At 42.8% G+C, this 17282-nt stretch overlaps 1 protein-coding gene across 10 annotated transcripts in view; it reads left to right on the top strand.

Moving 5' to 3' along the window:
- The window catches only part of TRERF1 (transcriptional regulating factor 1), a 235432-nt gene that overhangs the window by 90308 nt on the left and 127842 nt on the right, over window positions 1–17282 (top strand). For all 10 annotated transcript variants that reach the window (XM_039467377.2, XM_074397803.1, XM_074397807.1 and 7 more), the window contains exon 3: window positions 816–898. The gene's annotated coding sequence lies outside the window, so the exon portion shown is untranslated. The remainder of the gene's footprint in view (window positions 1–815; window positions 899–17282) is intronic.

The following is a 17282-nucleotide window of genomic DNA, read 5'->3' as shown; positions in this document are numbered from 1 at the left end:
TGGAAAAAAATAAATAAATATCAGGTAGTGATAAGGGTTGTCAAGAGAAATACACAGTAGGTCAGGCAGCTAGGAAGGGGGCCGTGGTTGGACGTGGGTCTCACTGCAAAGGACGTGAGAGCAGAAAGCTGTAGGAAGTGCCAGCTGCCTGGGGGAAGAGTGCTCCAGGGATGGGGAAGAGCAAGTGTGGAGGGCTGAGGCAGGAGCCTGCTTGAAGAAGCCGTTGTGGCTGGAGGAAATTGAGGAAGGGTAGAATAGGAGAAGAAAAGGTCAGGTGCCTCAGTCCATCAGGGAAGAGACGCAGCCAAGTCCTGCGGACTGTGTCCATTTCTTTCTTTCTTTCTTTTTTTTTTTTTTTTTTGAGATGGAGTTTCAGGCTGGAGTGCAGTCGTGCCATCTCCTCTCACTGCAACCTCCACCTCCCAAGTTCAAGCGATTCTCCTGCCTCAGCCTCCCAAGTAGCTGGGATTGCAGGTACCCACCACCATGCCCAGCTAATTTTTTATATTTTTAGTAGAGACAGAGAGGGTTTCACTATGTTGGCCTGGCTTGAGATCCACCTCCTCAGCCTCCCAAAGTGCTGGGATTACACATGTGAGCCACCACGCCTGGCCAACCATGGCCATTTCAAGGATTTTGGCTTTTATTTTGATCAGCAGCCTTTGCTGGGTCCTCCTCCTGGGTGGGCCCATCAGCCACTGGGATCTTCGGGGCTCCATCCTGGGTCACTGCTCTGGCCTCTCCCTGATTGATACTCACTGTTCCCCATGCTGAAGCCAGATATCCTGACTGTGCTCTTTGGGTCACCCCTGCAGGCCCTGGCTGTGGAGGATGCTGAAGGAAGAAGACGCAGAAGCAGGACAACCCTGAAAGACTGAGCCTCTTCATCCTCAAGCAGGTAGCTTCTTGGGAATTCTTGATGTTGGAACATTTTACACAAAGCAATCATAAGATAATTTTTGGACCCATGTGGTGTGGAGAATGCCCCAGGAAGCAGAGAAGGGTGGCTCTGGTCCTGGAAATCCATAGATTTCTAGAAAATTTTCTCTGGGAAGTGGTCAGGGATTGTGGATTCACATATTAGTTTTTGGCAGCTTCTGGAATGGGGGAGAGAGTGTCTTGTCTCTCTTGATTTCACAGAGTTGTAAATAGTTGAGGATCCAATGGACGTCCACGAATGGTAGCTCTAGAAGTGTTTAGAAGGAATTAAAAATGTCTGGGATGCATCTCTGGAGAGTCGTGGTATAGAAGGCCACTGTGGGAAGCTCCACAGAGCCTGCCAGAGGCAGGTTCCTGGACTCAGGAGTCTTAGCTGGCCCTGGAGCATTCTTCACGTTTATATCAGCTCTGACCTCATGATCTCGTCCATTTTCAGTTTGTCCCTCCATAAAATGGGCACAGAGCTATGATTCCTCTGCTGGGCCCCCCACAAGCTGCTTCAAGGGTCAATAGTTTGTGCAACAATAGACTTCTAAGCTTTTATTTCAGGTGTAAACCCTGATCCGGCAGGAGATGGCTCCGTCCTCCACACGTTCTCTGCAACAGTGGGGAAGGCGGGTGGTGGTATCTGATTTGATTGTTTCGGTGTGTGTGGTTTTGTTTTCTTGGCATGTGCCACACTTTCCATTCCTCTTATGTGAGGCTTAGAATTGATTGCTTCGGTTTCTTTTTTATTGTGCCTGATTCTGATTTAATTTTAAAGCCATCATCTCTCTGGGTTCCAGGCGGAAACACGTGGCTCGTGCAAAGGGGGTAATTGAAGGGCCTCTACTGAAGGGACTACTTATAAGGATGCAGGCAGAGTTCAGAGAAACCAACAAGGGATGCCGAAGCACCCAGGGCCAGCAGTGTCAGGGAGCTGTTACTGTGCCTAGGCCCAGAAGGAAGACAGAGGGACTTGGCTGTCAGGATGGGAAACAGTAGCTGGGGAGGTGTCTCTGGTAGAGGAATGCAATCAACCTACAGCAGCTTGGCCAGGAAAGAGCCAAGAGAAGAAATATCCTCGTTGAACCCCTCAGATCTCCCATCTCCTGATGCTGGTGACTCCCATTAGGCAACCTCAGTCAGAGCCAGAGGCAAGGGAGCTGGGTGGATGCTGTCCACAGAGGGTAGAGCTGCGTGGAAGATGGAGGGTGGATCTGTGGAGCGAATGGGAATGATCTCACAGAGTCAAGGGTTGAAGGGCACTTGGATTTTAAGGATGTTTCTACTTTCGACCGAAAGAGCCTTTTGTGTATGTTTAAGTGAAACTTTGCATTGTGAGGTCAGCTACGTAGATGTGCCGGCTGTGAGGGATGGTAGGGGCAGCAGAGATTCCAGTCCTTTTCAGACTTGAAAAGACCCAGGGAAGTCAGGGGACTTGCCCAAGGCCACTCATTAATTCATGAAAGTGTTTCTTGAAAGCCTGTTACAATTTCTCGGGAAAAATAACACAAAGCATTTGAAACAGTTAAAAAAAAATGCATAAAGCAAAACCTGAGGAAGTGCCAGAAAGAGGCTGTGGATTCACATATGATAATGCCATAGATGAGGAGGCTTATAACCACCACCAACATGTATTTCTCACAGTTCTGGAGGCCAGAAGTCTGAGATGAGGCTGTCAGCATGGTCAGGTTCTGGTGAGGGCCTCTTTCATGTTGCAGACTGACAACTTCTCGTGTCCTTACGTCGTGGAAGGGACGAGAGTCTCTCTCAGGCCTCCTGAATAAAGGCACTAATCCTGTTCATGAGGACTTCACCCTCAAGAACTGATCACCTCCCAAAGGTTCCATCCCTAATACTATCACTTTGGGGATTAGGATTCCAACACATGAATTTGAGAGGGACATAAACATTCAGGCCATAGAAGCTCTTGTTTCTCATTTATCAGTTTGGATTCTTTGAGACTGACTACCAAAATCCTAAATCCGAATTCTAGAAAACCTAACTCAGGGCTCCCATGGCACAAGGAATTGATTAAACAGCTCATGTACCTGCAGTGTGCAGGGATATGGTGGACTGCAGGGTGGGTGTGAACCAGCAGCTCAACCATCCAGTTGATTTTGTGGGTTTTTTTTAAATCTCTCCACTTACTCCTCCCTGGGTCAGTTGATCCTCAGGCTGGCTTCTGCACCAGACTGGCTTCTGCACCAGGCTGTAGGGAGGCTGGGGATGTGTAGAGTTTTGCACAGTGTCGGGGAGGAGAGACATATACCTTGGGAGCCCCAGCTGACATCCACCGTACTGTACTACCCATAGAGGTAGAATCATACCTAATTTGGACCAGTCATTGGGGGTAAGAGTGAGAGGAAACTCAGTCTTAACACGTAAAAGTTTGAATCTTAAGGTGTTTTAGTGTGGTGTGGTATCAGGCAGAATCTTCCCAAACATATCCTGTTGGAAGCAGTTGGCATCTGTTTTTAGTATGTCTTAAAATGTAGGACCTTCTAGTAGGTTAAGTATACCTTCTGAAATCCCATTTAATTTCTAATTTGCTTATTCAACCTTTTAATAGCCAGAGTAAACACTGAACTCAAATTCTGGGTTGGTGAAGATTAAATTACAGTAATGAGGTTCCTCATTTATAACCTCATCTATAAAATGGAAATAAGAATAGCACCTACTTTATAGGTTTGCTGTAAGGATTAACTGAGGTGATCCAAGTTGAGTACTTAGCCCAGTGGCTAGCCCCATAAATGTTACCTTTATTAGTGTCCTATATCTCCAAATATTGTCACCTTTTATGTTTTTATGTGCATGTTTAATCTAGGAAATTAACTCTCCTCGCAATAAATATATTATCTGCTGCTGATTAGTTTAGTTAGAGAGGAGGTAAATAAATGTATTAAAATATTTAGTGTTTATGGGTTCTTTTTTTACTGAAGTGTTTTTGTGTATGTGTGTGTGTTTTATAATTCATTTTGAGGAAAGCCTAAATAGAGAAAAGTTTAAGGAGCATACAATTAAATTAAAAATAGGTATAACCTCTGGAAAAATAGAAAGTTTAAAATTTTATGGCAATACGTTCTTATATTCTTAGTTGAAAAATTGATGGCCTGTTATGACCTATCCCAGCTGATTTTTTTTTTTTTTTTTTGAGATGGAGTCTCACTTTGTCATCCAGGCTGGAGTGCAGTGGTACGATCTCAGCTCACTGCAACCTCCGCCTCCAGATTCAAGCAATTCTCCTGCCTCAGCCTCCCGAGTAGCTGGGACTACAGGTGTGCGCCGCCACATGCAGCTAACTTTTGTATTTTTAGTAGAGATGGAGTTTCACCATGTTGGCCAGGATGGTCTCGATCTCTTGACCTTGTGATCTGCCTGCCTTGGCTTCCCAAAGTGCTGGGATTACAGGTGTGAGCCACCGCACCCAGCTATTTTTTCCCTTATTTTCAGTTTGAGGCTCTGGAGGGATGAGTGACCCTCTTTGCCTTTGGTTTTCTGAACCAACTGCACAGTGAGACTGTCCTGGGTGGGTGGATGGGTTTTAGGGTCACCTGGATTGAGTGAGATGCAGCAATACTGAGAAGCTCGTCTTGCACATTCACTTCAGCAGCATTTCAGCTGACAGTATGGTGAATCATTCCCTAAAGCCTCTGGTGCCATAGGGCTGACCTCTCAGAACCCCAGGAGGGTCAAGCGTCTTGATTTGGGGTTCCCAGATTAACGATGGGGGAGAGCACAGGTTGGCACAGGGGCTCCAAAAGCTTTACCACCCTTTTCAGAACCAGGATGAGGAGGAGGCTGTAGGGTGCAGCAGGAGAACAGTGTCCAGAGTGACCAGGAGCTTTGAAGACGGCATTCTTCATCCCCACTCCCGAGTGTTGACTAAAGTTAGACTTTTGTTTTCTGTAGGTGGTTAGTTGCACTTGGGGCTTGCCACCATTTTGATACCCAGATGAGCACTGATTGTCTCTAAATTCCTTGGCTCGAGAGTATGTAAACTAGGGGTTCTCAAATGAAGATTGCCTGGACCAAGAAAGCACTAAGAGAGAGAGAGAGAGAGGAAAAAAAAAAAAAAAAAAAAAAAAAAAGCTTTAAGGCATTGGCCTAGGGCTCCCAGTCTTTTTTATCTTGCCAAGTTAGGACATTTAAAAAACTCTCACACCCATCACCAAGCTTTTATGAAAAACACCATCTTAATGCCAAAGTATTAGGAAAAGATAATCTAAGAACAACAGCAACAAAAGTCTTTAAATTGAAAACACTCAGCTTTAGGAATCATTTACTACATTGTTCTCATTTTTCTGACATCACCTGTGAAAACTACACCAGCGGAGGATGGGCACTGGCCTGCATTTGCCCTCCGGGTGTCGGGAGCTCACCTAGTGATGTGGAGTTAGCTTCTGAATGTGTAACTGTAGGGAAATACACCCTACTTTTTGAAGCCTCACTTGGAGCCTAAGAGTTCTCTAGAGTCATGTCTTCATTGGATTTATAAGTTAAAGTTGGGGGAAAATCCATTTTAATACAAGTTTTGATAAATCCAGTTTAGTTTATAAAGAAGGAACCGTTTACCTTCCAGTCATTAACTTAGAATTGTTAGTTTAATTTTCCACCAGCAGGAAGAAAATCTTGCAATACCTAAATAGTTCGAATTAAAAAGTGTGTCGCCAGTTTTCCCTTTTCCACCATTTAACCCTAAAAGTGATCACTGTCTTCAATTTGATCTGGCTTTCGGTTGTATGGTATGCCTCTGTGGGTGGGAAAGAGTGTGTGCCACCCCCAACCCCACGCATATGCAGAAAACTTGGTTTGATCTCAGGAGCCCCTGAAAGGAATGGGGTGCTTGTGAGCAATGTTGCTGGTAAGTGCTGGTATTAATACTTGCAGCAGTCAGTTGCTGGTGTTAGTACTTGTAGTAAAAGTTGCATCTTAGAACTGCCAAAATAGTGTGACTTTTTAAGATGCCTTTTGGAATCATTAAAAATCCCCAAACATACACCCAACCACCCCTGCCATCCAGAAGCTTAACTAAACATTACTCATTCTGCTTTCATTACACGTCTGCCTGGCTTTGCCACAAACACACACTGCCTTCCAGCCAGGATTAAGCTTCTGTGTTAGGCCATGATTGGTGTGAAAGCAACTCCTCTGTCCTTGTTGACCAGGATGAAAAGACTGCTTGCTTACCCATGTGAGATTGTGATTGGAATCATGGAATCCTGGAGCCAAAGAAAGTTTCACGGTCCTTGCCTTCCTGCAGGACTATGTCCTAACACTCAGCACCTTGACTGGCAGAAGGTGTCCTAATCCTAACGTTTCATGGGTCTCCTGTGAACAAGGATATGATCTCACATGTGGCTTTCTCAATAAAAAGACCATTCTGTGGCACACTCACACCTACAATGACTGCCTGTTAACCACATTCTTGGGCAAAGTGTCACCGTTTGAATCCTGCTAGTATCCTCATCTGTGCTCATATGGCACAGTTCTTGCACGTTCTAGCAGATGCTGAATCTTTTTTTTTTTTTTTTTGAGATAGGGTCTCATTCTGTCACCCAGGCTGGACTACAATGGCACAATCTTGGCTCACTGCAATCTCTGCCTCCTGGGTTCAAGTGATTCTCCTGCCTCAACCTCCTGGGTAGCTAGGATTATAGGTGCGAGACACTGTGCCTGGCTAATTTTTGTATTTTTAGTAAAGACGGGGTTCTCACCATGTTGGTCAGGCTGGTCTCAAACTCCTGACCTCGTGATCCACCCGCCTTGGCCTCCCAAAGTGCTGGGATTACAGGCATGAGCCACCACGCTTGGCCGACACTGGATCTTAATTTGTTCAGCTCCCTTGCCACTAGTTTCTCTCAAGGCATATCTCACTCCACAGCAGACATTGTCCTTTTTGACAGACATTACCACAACATTCTTTTCTTGGTCAGCTCAGGCTGCCATAGCAAAATACTATGAAGTGGGTGGCTTAAACAATAGAAATTTATTTTTCACAGCTCTGAAGGCTGGGAAGTCCAAGATCAAGGTGTCCAGCAAGGTAAGTTTTATTCTGAGGCCTCTTCTCTTGGTTTGTGAGTGAGAGCCATCTCTGTGTTCTTACTTGATCTCTTCCTTGTGCACTCAGAGGCAGGAGTCTCAGATTCCTCTTCCTCTTCTTATAAGGTCGCTCATCCCATCATGGGAGCTCCACTCTCATCACCTTACCTAAACTTAATTCTCTCTCAAAGACCTCATCTAATGGCATCCCATTGGGGTTTAGGGCTTCAACATAGGAAATTGGGGAGAAGACAAACATTCAGTCCAGAACAACTCTGAGTCTTTATTCGTGGTGCCTGTGAAGTGCCTGTAAGGTCACTGGTCCGGGGCCCTACAGTACAGAAAACCTTGGAGTGAGAAGTGTGCATTGCTGTGGAAGAGGTGAAGCATCCTGTGCTGGAGATGGCGCAATAGAATGGGACGTTGGAAGAACTTTACCACAGAGTTGGAGGTGACCTGGGTCTAGACAGAGGATCTCCTTGTCTCTCCAGGTCTTAGGTTTCCTAGTTCCAAATGTCAGTGGTAAAGTTGTGGTTGCCAAACTTGGTCAGGCTCAATGAAATTTGGATGGTTCAACACATCCACTATTCCATGACCACCTCCTGTAACCTTCATGGGCCTCTTAAAAAGAGGCTCTTGGAACCAAAGCCTGGAAAATGTGTTTTTTCTTAACACTTTATCATCTTGGGCATTTACTACCTTTCCATGGGGAAAAGAAGGGCCATAAATTATAATAGAGCTGTTCTATTTGAGATCCATATCTTACATGTCATTCTAAATGTATACTAACATGGTAATGTCCACATGGACACACACACACTCATACGCCCCTGTGCCAGGTGGAATATTTTAAGATATAAAAAGGCCTTTGAAAATCCTTTTAAACTCTCAAGGAACAGATAATTCCTGTGTTATATAAACTTTTCCGGGATTGAGAAAAAAGATGGAAAACTTCCAGATCCTTCTTTCAAGAAAGCATGACCCTGACTTCAAAACGGGCAAGTCCCCAAAGGGAGGATCTATGCCAGTCTCGCTTAGGAATGTAAAAGTTTTAGATAAAATTCTAGCGAGTCGATTTCAACAATAGAGTATGTGAATATTCTACTATAACCAAATAGATTATATTCCTGGCATGCAGGAATGGCTTCAGATACATATATTTTCCTACGGTTCACTTAAGTTGTTTAAGTAAAAACATGTGATAACCTCATTAATTCCAAAAGTGCATTCAGCCAGTTTTTAGGTTTTTATATACCACTTTAAAAGGAATATCTAAAGTGACCAATCTTTAATATTATAAGGAAGATCAAGTTCATGCAGCCCACTGCCATTATACTTATTGGTGAAACACTAAAGGCATCACTGGTTACCTCTTCAAGTTTTAGTCAATGCAGAGAGTCATAAAATAGTGACTTGGTGAATACATATTATAAAGAAAAATCATAAAGTTATTATTAACTACAGATTGCTTAGTTGTAGATGAAAAAGGCTTAAAGAGTTTAACAAAAAACCCTATTTCTAGATGATGAGATTGAAATTAAGGATGTGGATTCTTCTGAAATTAGTTCATCAGTCTAATGCCATTCCTCTGAAAGTCCCATCAGGATGTTTTAAATTTCAAAAGATGCTTCTAAGTCTGCTTGGAAAAATAAATAGATGAGAACATCAGGGGGAATTCTGAAAGTGGTTTTGGGGGAAGGGAGTTAGAGCTATTGGATATTAAAATATATAGCCATACCAGATATTAAAATGCAATATAAAGCCTTTGTAATTAAAACACTGCAGTGCTGTCATAAAAGGAGGAAGTAGATGAGTGAACTAGGATAGTTCAGAAATAGACCCTTGCATAAATAATTTAATAAATCATAAAGTAGTCATCACAAATCAGTGGGGAAGGGAAGATTATGCAATAAATAATTCTGATGCCTTGTTAGCAATTTGAGAAAAATCATTTTGGCTTCACCAAAATGAATTACAGATGGATTAAACAATTAAAGTGCAAAATGTGGAGGCATAGGAAATCTATAGAATTGAATATTGCTTCGAAACAAAAGAAAAGCATTCAAAAAGGAAAAGAATAGTCAATCAAACTACAGGAAAATGAAACGTTCCTTCATGTAAAATAAATAAACAAACAGGGAAACACCAGCCTGGGAAAGACTAACAGTAATATGACAGAATTAATCTTTATACTTCGAAGTGCTCAAATCACAAAGAAAAGTACTAAACCTTCTTAGAACACATGAACAGATAACTAAATACAATACTAAACAAATACATAGAAAAGTACAAATTCAGTAGTAATAAGAAATATGCCCTCTCGTGGCTCTGCAGGCTTCGTTTGGACCTTTCCTCCCAAGCACTTACACAAACACCCTCCAAGGCAGCTGGATCCAAACCCCGATCCCACCCATGTCTCACAAAGGGCCTATGGCCACATGCCAGCTCTTACACCAAAACCCCTGAAAATCTTCATCCAAGGTGGTGATGGGTACATATATTCTAGCTACTTTTGCATACATTTGAAATTTTTCACAATAAAACATAAAAAAAAATAAAAGTAATACATGTCCATTGTTGAAAACTTATAAAATATAGCAAATATATAATTCCACAACTACCATCACCATTTTGATTAAAATCCTCTCATAATCTTTCCTTATGCATCTATAACGTATGTTCATACACGCACACACACACACACACACACTTTTTTTTTAAGCAATAAAGAAATTATACTACTTGAATTGCTTTATATCTTGCTTTTTTAACTTATGAGCGTTTTTATGCTTTGTTCATTTGGATCTTCAGCATAACTTTAATGGCTGTATATTGTTTCAATACATGCATACACATACACATACATACCATAATGTCTTTAACCAGCTTCTTACAGATAGATATCTGAGTTGTCTTTTTTTTTTTTCATTTGTTTGTTTTACAGATGGAGTTTCACTCTTGTTGCCCAGGCTGGGGTGCAGTGGTGTGATCTCTGCTCACTGCAACCTCCCCCTCCCAGGTTCAAACGATTTTCCTGCCTCAACCTCCTGAGTAGCTGGAATTACAGGTGCCCACCTGACGTGGTTTCACCATGTTGGCCAGAGTGATCTCAAACTCCTGACTTCAGGTGATCCACGCACCTCGACTTCTCAAAGTGCTGGGATTACAGGCATGAGCCACCATGCTCAGTCCTGAGTTGTTTCTTTAAATCTTCCTATTCAAACAACTCTGGTGCATACTTTGCATATTTGTTTAATTATTTCTGTCAACAAGTATCAAGAAAGTCAAAGGGGTTTTTGTTTTTATTGTTGTTGTTGTTTTTTATAGAGATGGGGGTTTCACCATGTTGACCAGGCTAGTCTCAAACTCCTGACCTCAGGTGATCCACCCACCTCAGCCTCCCAAAGTGCTGGGATTACAGGTGTAAACGACCACACCCGGCTGTTGGTTGTTTTTTGTTTGTGTTTCTTGAGATGGAGTCTTGCTCTGTCGCCCAGGCTGAGGTGTAATGATGTGATCACAGCTCACTGCACCCTCAATCTCTTAGGCTCAAGCCTAGCTTCCCAAGTAGCTAGTTCTACAAAGTGGTGAGTTTACAGGTATGAGTTACTGCACCCAGCCTGGGAAAGCTAATGCATTTTTTTTTTTCCTGTTGTCATGGCAAATTACTCATTGGAATTATGATACAATTTTAAACTCCTTTTTTCAGTGTATATGATTACGCATTTTGTCATAATCTTAGCAATTTTGGATCCTATATTCACAATATTTTAAATACATAAATCTGATAAGGAAATAAAGGCCATCTTATTTTCATTTGCATTCATTTGATTATTAGTGAGTTTGAAAATCTTTTTATATGTGTATGTCATTCACATTTCATATTTTGTGACTAAGTGGTTATGTCTTTTCCCCAGTTGTTATATTTCTCTCTCACTTAATTGACTCACAAGGGCTCTTTCTTTTCATATTAAATGATTCTAATCTTGGTTCATTTTTGGACAATCATTTGTCCAGAATTGTTTAAGTATGTCTTGCTGAAGGTTGTACATTTAGATTTTTTTCCTTTGAGCCCTTGATAATTTTCTACATTCAGTATTTTAAGATTTCACTATATAACACTGCTACCTAAAGTCTGCTTTTTTATTTCAGTAACTTTTTGCTTATCAAATAAGACATGTTTGTGGTCGAATCAAATGTTTTTTAAATTTACCTATAATTTGACTAACATACAGTGCATCAGATAAACTTTGGTAGTTTTCCTTTCAGTAGTTTTTCTGTGTGTGTTGTGTGTGTTAAGATAACAGTAGCTGAAGAAATCACTAAAATACCAAATTATGAGCCTGGATGCAGTGGCTCACGCCTGTAATTTGAGCACTTTGGGAGGTTGAGGCTAGAGGATGGCTTGAGCCCAAGAGTTTGAGACCAGCCTGGGCAACATGGCGAAACCCCATCCCCTCAAAAATTAGCCAGGCATGGGTGTGTGCCTGTGGTCCCAGCTACCCAGGAGGCTGAGGTAGGAGGATTACTTGAGCCTGGGAGGTTGAGGCTGCAGGGAGCTGTGATCATGCCACTGCACTCCAGCCTGGGTGACAGAGTTGGGACCCTGTCTTAAAAAGAACAGGCCAGGCACAATGGCTCACACCTGTAGTCCCAGCACTTTGGGAAGCTGTGGTGGGTGGATTGCCTGAGCTCAGGAGTTCGCGACCAGCCTGGGCAACACAGTGAAACCCTGTCTGTACTAAAAAAAAATTCAAAAAAATAGACAGGCATGGTGGCATGCACCTGTAGTCCCAGCTGCTCAGGAGGCTGAGGCAACAGAATTGCTTTAACCTGGGAGGCAGAGGTTGCAGTGAGCCAAGATCGTGCCACTGCACTCCAGCCTGGGCAGCAGAGTGAGACTCCATCTCAAAAACAACAACAACAAACCCACACCAAATTATGGCTTAACACGATAGAGTTTATTTCTCACTGAGTCCAACATAGGAGTTTAGGATTGGTGGTCACTCCATCAGTGGAGCCCTCCCCTGAGTGATTCAGTGGCCCAGGCTCCTTCCATTGGTTGCTCTTCCATTTCCTAGGGTCCTGGAGTCCCCTGTATCCATTTGGCAGATGGAGGAAGAGAGCATGAAAATGGTATCATGTTATTTCTGTTTGCAAGCTTTGCTTACTAATGGGTTTGAACATTGTTCATGAGGCCATCAGTAGTAGTAGTAGTAGTAGTAGTAGTAGTAGTAGTAGTAGTAGTTGTTGTTGTTGTGTGTGTGTGTGTGTGTGTGTGTGTGTGTGGTCAAGAAAATGGACTTGACAAGGAGGATTTGGGGCACAGGTCTAAGCCATCCATGGAGATAGTGAGGTCAGCTTCTTCATGCTCCTTCCCTTCCCAGGGAACTTTCCACCTCCTGCAGCCTGGAAGTGCTCAAATCACTTTCCATTCCACTGGGGGGAGGAGTTATATGGTACCACCTAGATAAAAGGGGTGATGGGGCATGTAGCCCCTGGCCGAGCAGCCGCTTCTCGCCAAAAATCCCACACTCTGGAAAGAGAAGCATAAATATTTGTTGGACATTTAGATGAATCTGCCACCAGATTCTGTATTTGTAATGTGCATGATATATATAATGCATATGCTATAAATTTTTTCTTCACAAAAGAGAGCTATTAATAGCTTTGAGTTTGAGCATAATTTTGTGAGCATTTCCCTGTGTCTTTAAATCTTTTTCAAAAACATGAGATTTAAAGCCTACATATTATTCCTTGTATTGATATATCATCTATTTAACTATTTTTCTATTATGGTACCATTGGATTTTTCTAGATTTTTATTAGTATGAATATTGCTGCTATAAATGTCTCTACACATAAATCTTGGAGTATTCCTCTGATTATTTCATCAGGGAAAATTCTTGGGAGTGAACTCAGTATTAAGGCTAGTGATCCATATCACCAGATGGCCCTTCAGAAATGCGGACTAATTTACAGTCATCAGGAGCATCTGAGGGTTTCTATTTCATAGCATCCTTGACTGTCGTGAACATTATAGTTGTTTCAGTTTTTGCCAATTTAATAGTTGAAAATAGTATTGCGTTGTTTCCGTTCGCAAGCTTTGCTTACTAATGGCTTTGAACATTTTTCATGAGGCCATCAGTAATGTGTGTGTGTGTGTGTGTGTGTGTGTGTGTGAGAGAGAGAGAGAGAGAGAGAGAGAGGTAATTGCCTCTTTGGATCGTTTCTCATTTTTATTTTGTAGTGTTCTATCTTTTAAAATATCATTTACAAGGGACGTGTATGCACTGTGTATTCACAGTGTTGCAAGTGTTCTTATCTAGCTTCTTATTTTCATGTTTTTGCTTTGTAACCTCATTTTCTTAGGTTAAACTCTGCAGTTGGAACCCCGATGTGTGGTATTATGCCCACTAAGTCTACCCAGGTAACAGTACTCCTGAGATTAAGAACATTTTAAAAAGCAAACCAGACTCTTTTTCCTGACCTGTCATACGGTTTGAATGTTCTCAGTGTGAATTTTTGTTATCTGGGAGTGAGGGTGTTTAAACTCGTCATCAAGAAAATGGACTCGACAAGAAGGATTTGGGGCACTGGTCTAAGTTATCCATGGAGATAGTGAGATCAGCTTCTCCATGCTCCTTCTCTTCCCTGGGAACTTCAGAGAGGCAGAGAGGCAGGCTGAGAGGTAGCATCTGAGGACTCTATGCTTTAATCAAGTGAGTAACATCCGGGGCTCAGGGGCCCTCTGGCCATTTTTCATGTTAGATCTTATAAAGAACACGTGTTGGAGCATCAGGGACACAAACGGTGGCACAGGAGAAGTTAAGTGTAGTTTTAGCTCTGTCACTAAGTGACCACGTGAGCTGGAGCAAGTCACTTGTCCACTCTGGGCCCTGTTTACTCACCTGCAAAACGTGAGGGCTTGTGCTAGGTGGATGTGCTGGGTTAGTGAATTCCAGAGCTGTGCAGTGGGCTTCTCAGTGAGGCCTCTTTTGCATTCACTGCCTGCAGTGACCTGCATCGGGTGGGTGGGCAAGGACCAGGGAGAAGTCTAGTCCCTTTGGTCTCCCAAGTGATTTATGAAAGAAATCAATCTAGTATCTGTTCCAGATAGAATGTGATCTAAATATGATAGTCCACTAATAAGATTAGATGAATCTAATATGATTTTCCTCTAAAACACAAATACTGTACCACTTTTAATTGTAGTAGCCAAATTAAATTACTCATCCCAAATTAGATTTTCAGCAAACTTAATTTGAACATGAGCTCAGTACTGCAGGCCCTGAGTAATTTTTTTTAAGATATAAAATAAATCAGTGGGATATTAGTATTGTTCCTCTGGGCTCTTCAGTGGTTACCGTGAAAGGGAATAGGTAAACACTGGAGAGAACAGGCAGAAGTAGAGTTGAGATAGACACTCTAATTCTTTGGCTTATCATTGAAGGGTTTTACCAGCTTCCATCCCTGAAACCCTCCCTGGTCTTAGAAGACAGGAAGCAAATAAAGGCAGACCCAGTAATCACTTTGGTTTTATTGCTTATGATTGTCTTTCTTCTTTTTGCTCTTTGAGTCATCTTTTTAACATCTTCACCCCCTTCAGGACACCAGGTAGGAAATGGTTCATTGGGTAGCTTACGGAGCCACAGGTTTAGTGAGGAGTTGGAAGGGTATATAGCGTGACTTTAACCATATTTTCATTCATTCCCTGTTAGTTAGTGGATTACCTGAAAACCAACTCAAACTGGTTTAAGCAAAAGAAGAAAATGTGTTGGCCTATGTGGTTGAGCAACCTAGGGGTAGATTCCGGCATCAGGTGAGGCTTTACCCAGCGCTCGGCTGAGATGACCCAAACCCAGTTTTTCCCGTGGAAACAAAACAAGACAACTTCCTTGATGGGCCAACCAAAGGTCTGGAATTGAGTCTGGTTGCCCATGACTGGGTTCCCTTGGCTCCTGTGCTCCCCTGGACCAGTTACTGTCTGAGGGGATGGGACAAATTGAGAAATCCAGGAGACTCTTGGGAAAGTAGGCAGGGCAGTTTGTGAAGCTGGGGAAGTAGGTACCTCCAGACCCTCACGGTACATGATACAGAGCCTTCTGTTTTTCCAAGCACTTAGAGTTACACTATCTCATTTGAACTATAAATGATCCTGAGAGATAGGTAGGACATGTTCATGGATGAGGAAGGCAAGGTGGGATTGACCTACCCAGGACCTTGCAGTGGTGGTCGTGGAATCAGACTCAGTATCTTGTGAGTCTTCCATTTCTTTTCATTGTATCCTGCCTTCCTTCTAATTAATCTTTCCCACTGCCCCCTCCCTTCCATTCCTTTAACACTATCGCAGTGTTCTTCATTAAACAGACAGTCAGTCAATGGTTGTTAACTTGTTATTGAGTGACCAGTGTACCATTAGACCAAAGGTGGCCTTTCTGCTCATGCTTACTGAATATCATTATAGCAAAAACCAGTGTGGTCGATTCCCAGTTATTAATCTGTGGATTGTTCCTGGTAATTCAGTTTCTCTTTCTCTGAGTTATGGAGTATTCTTCTAACAGAAAAAAGACATTTGTTTAGCTTGAGGGTAGACATGTAAAGAGGAGCCAGGGAAGTATGTGTGTGCACGAGCATGCACACTTCTCTGTGTTTATACAGACAAGTGCATTGGCTTGCATTACACAGTTAAGCATGTTTCAATTCCCCACCTTTATAGTGTGGATAGCTGAAGTTAGATTTTATGCCCATCATTCTAGTCTAATGGAACTCACATTTGTGAAGGTCACTATTGGCAAGGTTCCTATTTACTCAAGCCGAAGATGTGTGGATAGGTGTGCCATTTAGAAATATGTTCAGCAATAACTATACATTCACCTTTCATTTTTGAGAAAAATCACAGATACCTGTGATGTTCTTCCTGCCTGGAAAATGCTCCCCATTCGGTCTTACTTCTCAGGTTTTACCTCTGCTCCCTCTGGGAAGCTCTGTGGACTTTGTCCAGCTCTGTTGCTCCTTATGCTGAAGTTCTATGTCCCCCAGTTAGCTCTTCACCATACCTGGTGGTCCACGAATTGGTTCGTTTGTGAGGGTTTTATCTCTTTGATCAGGGCTTGGTCTTACCACTCTTTTGGGGTCAGGGCTTGGTCTTAGCACTTTTCTTTTGTTTTTAGTCCTCAACAGCACATACTGCCATGCCAAGGAGAAGTGATGATCAGTTGATATTTGGCTTGGTGGCTGGGTGGGTCCTGAGGTCTCCCACATGACCAGTATTTACACATCCCTTTGCAGTTGTTCCATTACTTATCCACATTCTCGCAGTACGGTTCTCGGCACATATTAAGGGAAAAGCAAATATGTGTTGAATAATTGAATGATTCTCACCTTCTCTGCACCATCCCTGCCCGCACCTCCACTCCCTCTCCCCATCAACAGAACCGTAAATTCTTTGAAGGCATAGACTGTATCTTACTGTTCTTTGTGTTCTGAATCTTGCCTAACAAACTTTGTCTGCCACATAGTAAATGCTCAGTAAATCCTTGTTGAAAGAAGAGATCACGTGGGTGGAGTAGTCTCTTAGAACCTGCCTTTGGGAGAGGTGGGTGGAAACTGAAACTCTCAGAGGGAAGAGATGGAGAATGAATGGGGATGGGTCCAAGAGCTGAGTGTGCCAACCCTTCCAGCTTCTTCTGATTTCCACATTTGTTATAGATAAGGTGCTTCTTTCTCCAAGAGGGATACATGGGGTCCTCTCCCGACTGGGCAACTGATAAGCTCATGTTTGTGAAACAGTGGAATAAAGGATAGTGGCTGTGATTCTAGGTTTTACTTTAAGAACAACAATAAAGAATTTTATTCTACCTGAGCCCTTTTGGAAACCTGCATGGTTGAGATGAGAGGATACAAGCCAGGAGAACAGAAGGAAGGACAAAGTAGTCACCCCCCTGGGTTGACCACTTCTTCCTTTCCATTGGCCCCAGGGGTGCTAATGAGCAGCGGCAATTCCACAAAGCAGGGGAGAAAGAGCACCCAGTTATCAGGCAACTTCTTGGCATCTCTGAAGATGGTATGGCTTGGTTGACAAACTCGTCCTGGTTTAAGTACTGAAAGTCCTGAGTTCTAGGATGGTTGGTCTCTTTACATGCCGCTTGCTCTCTTCCCTACCCCCTGCAAAGCCGTCTTTTGAAATTCCTTTTCCCTTGGCCGTGGCCTTGACTTGGTCTCTTTTCCTCCTCTTTCTGCCTTCTCCACTGCTTCTGTCTGAGCCTTGCTTGCATCCAGTGCTCTGAATCGCTGTGGATTGACCAGAGTTCTTGGAA

The sequence above is a fragment of the Saimiri boliviensis genome, chromosome 4 (genome assembly GCF_048565385.1).
Source record: "Saimiri boliviensis isolate mSaiBol1 chromosome 4, mSaiBol1.pri, whole genome shotgun sequence".
Lineage (NCBI taxonomy): Eukaryota > Metazoa > Chordata > Mammalia > Primates > Cebidae > Saimiri > Saimiri boliviensis.
Note: the sequence above shows the minus strand (reverse complement) of the source record. Positions and strands in the feature narration are given on the sequence as shown.